Here is a 3,535-nt window from a genome sequence, read left to right as displayed (position 1 = left end):
AAAAAATTATTTATTTAACGTTGTTATTTTTTTAAGAATTATTTTATTTAACTTTATTTATTTATTTTAATTTGACCAGAGAGGGATAGAGTGAGAGAGAGAGAGAGAGAGAGAAACAGAAAGTGAGAAAGCAAGTTGCCAGGTCTTGGACTTGAACCATGATTGGTCATGTGGGAGTCCAGCACCCTTAACCACCATGCCAGCTACTGGCCCTGTTATTATTATTTTTTAATTTGACCAGAGAGACAGAGAAAGAGAATGGGAAAGTGAGAAAGCAGGCTGCCAGATCCTGGACTCGAACCATGGTTGGCTATGTGGGAGTCTAGTCAGCGCCTTAACCACCTGCCGGCCCCCATACTTTTTTAAGAGAGATTTTATGCTATAAGGCTTGTGAACTTGCTGGAGAAACAGAGACAGAGACAGAAAGCCCCAGGGAGGACTGCCACACTGCATTTCCTTCTTTTCAATTCTTTTCTTGGGATCTTAGGCACACATACACACACCGTACCTGGTGTGAGTTTGAAGCCTCTGGGCCCAGGACTTGAACAGCAGTTAGCCATGTGGCAGTTCAGAGACATAATCATTCTGCCATCTGCTGGTCCCTACTTCCATTTTATTTTTAGCAGTAATACTGTCTGGGAGAGATAAAGTCCCTCCTCCAGTGTCCTGCAACTAGTCAATGCAGGGCCAGGTTCGTGTGGCTCTGACCCAGCGTGGCTCTCACCTTCACTGACTTCTGTCCAGCTGGTGCAAGAGAAGCAGCCTCAAGGATAGGTGGCCTACCTCAGACCATGCTACTTGTAATGGACAACGTTTGGGTGTTCTGGAATGCAGACTGGCATTGTCTAGAAAGACTCATTGTTGGAGGATACAGGGCCAAAAAGCAGAAGAGGAGTGGGTATGGTTTGTTTGTTTGTTTGTTTTGTTTTTTAGATTTTTGCCACAGGGCGCATGTACACACTGGAGAGAGACAGGGAGGAAAAGTGAGAAATCACCCCAAGGGGGAATGGCCATGCTGTAGTCCCCTCCTCCATTCTTCTGGAATTTTGGGCATGCACGCACACGTGCCTAATGTGATTTTCAAGTCTTCAGGTCCAGGACTCAAACTGTGTTTGGCCGTGTGAGAAACCAGCGCCTTACCCACTATGCCACCTGCTGGCCCAGGAGTGGGCATTTTAAGCAGAAGAATCTGCATGAGCAAAGTCACAAGGGTGGCCGGACAGTGGTGCAGCAGGGACACATTCCCCTGAGTATGCAGGGTATACGTGTGCCCACAGTCGGGGCAGATGAGGCTAGAGTGGATCATGGCAGCTGGACTGTGTCAAGGGTTCTCGCTCTTTCTCTCTCACTCTCTCTCTCACTAATGGAAAAAATAAACTTAAAGAAATAAAGCTGCAGGCCAGCAGATGGCATAATGGTTACCTCACTGGACTCACACGTAGTTGACAGTGGTTCAAGTCCAGACCAGGTAGTTTAAACTTATGCCAGGCATGTGTGCGTGCGTGCCCAAGATCCCCAGAGGCAAATGGAGGAGAAGGGATTGCAGTTTGGCCATCCCCCCAGAGATGATTTCTTGTTTTCTGTCTCTGTCTCTCTGGCGAGCACACATGCTCTATAGCAAAACAAAACAAAACTCTCTACAAAAATTAAAAAAGAAAGAAAGAAAGAAAGAAAGAAAGAAAGAAAGAAAGAAAGAAAGAAAGAAAGAAGAAAGAAAGAAATAAAGAAAGTTGCATAGGTGGAATTTGGCTCAGGGTGTTCAGAAGATATTGTAAAAATGAGACTGGTGGGACCAGCAGTTAGCGTAATGGCTGTGTTGCTGAACTCCTACGTAGCTGACCATGGTTTGAGTCCCGGACCCAGTGGCTTAAACTCATGCTGGGCACATGTGCGTGCATGCCCAAGATCCCAAGAGGAGACTGGAGGAAAAGGGATTGCGGAGTGGCCATCCCTTCTGGGGGGAGCTAGAAGTAGGATAAAGGGTGAAGTATTTGACAACCTGACGAGGCCTTTGCTATAACAAGTTCTTTGATTGGTATATTGGAGAACTTTCTTTGGAGTCTGAAAATTAGGGCAGCAGGGAGCCAGCAGATGGCATAGTGGCTACATTGCTGGACTCTCACATGGTGGACCGTGGTCTAAGTCCTGGATCCGGTGGCTTGTACTCATGCCGGGTATGGGTACGTGCGTGCCCAGGATCTCAGTAGAAGAATGGAGGAGAAGGGATTGTGGCATGGCCATCCCCCTAGGAAATGATTTCCCACTTTTCCTCTCACTGTCTGTCTCTCCAGCAAGCACATGCACACTAAGGCAAAACCCTTTAAAAAAAAAAAGAAAAGAAAAGGAAGGAAGAAAGAGAAAGAAAGAAAGGAAGGAAGGAAGGAAGGAAGGAAGGAAGGAAGGGAGTTAAGACAGCAAATGGTAGTGGGGACAGCCTAAAGGAGGACAGTAAGTGGGACAGGCCTGGAATTCAAGCCTACTAGGTACCAGCCATGTGCTCTTGATCAAATCTCTGAGGGTTCAATTTCCTCAACTATAAATTAGAAGTCATAAATATAGGAGTCAGCAGGTGACATGGAGATTCGGGTGACTGGATCCCACACGTCTGACTGAGGTTTGAGCCCAGACCTGGTTGGGCACATGTGCATGCATGCCCAAAATCCCAAGAGAAGGGCTTATAGCACGGCCATCCTCCACGGGGGTGGGGGAGGTAATTTACCATCTCCCCTCTCTCCCTGTCTCTTTCTCTCTCTCTCCAGTGAGTGCATGCACACTATGGCAAAAATAATTTAAAAAAAAGAAAGAAGACATAAATATAGTTTTTCTTTCGTAGAGTTGATGTGGGGATTAACAAAGAAAAGGGGTGCTCCTAGCACACCACCAGAATGCGTCATGTAAGTAATCGGGGATGGTAATTATTACCACTCCCACCAGCATCATAAGCCATCATCCCCCAGCATCACCAATGCCATCAGCGCTGCCACCATCGTCACCACCAACACCACCGTCAAAGCCCCCCACCAACACTATCATCACCATCACACAGAAAAACACAGCTCGTGGGCCGCGGGTCTCTGTCCCACAGGATGGGGTTTGTCAAAGTTGTCAAGAGTAAGGCCTACTTTCAGAGATACCAAGTGAAATTTAGAACACGACGAGAGGGTAAAACTGATTACTATGCTCAGAAACGCTTGGTGATGCAGGATGAAGATAAGTACCACACACCCAAATACAGGATGACAGCTCGTGTAACTACCAGAGGTATCGTTTGCCAGATTGCTCATGCCCGTGTAGAAGGGCATATGATAGTCTGCACAGCTCATGCACACGAACTACTGAAATATGGTGTGAAGGCTGGCCTGGCAAATTACATTACAGCGTATTGGACTGGCCTGCTGCTGGCCTACATGCCTCTCAGTAGGTCTGGCATGGACAGGAGCTGTGAAGGTCAGGTGGACGTGACCGGAGATGAGTACAATGTAGAAAGCATCGCTGGTCACCCTGGTGCCTTCCCCTGCCATTTGGATGCGGGCCT

General features: G+C 47.3%; 1 pseudogene; it reads left to right on the top strand.

Annotated features, from left to right (window-relative positions):
* Nucleotides 1-3,086: 3,086 nt before the first annotated feature.
* LOC102474198 (60S ribosomal protein L5 pseudogene) overlaps nucleotides 3,087-3,535 on the top strand; it is an 883-nt pseudogene continuing 434 nt past the window's right edge.

The sequence above is a fragment of the Tupaia chinensis genome, unplaced genomic scaffold (genome assembly GCF_000334495.1).
Source record: "Tupaia chinensis unplaced genomic scaffold, TupChi_1.0 Scaffold141490_1, whole genome shotgun sequence".
NCBI lineage: Eukaryota > Metazoa > Chordata > Mammalia > Scandentia > Tupaiidae > Tupaia > Tupaia belangeri.
This window is presented reverse-complemented; position numbering and strand designations above follow the sequence as displayed.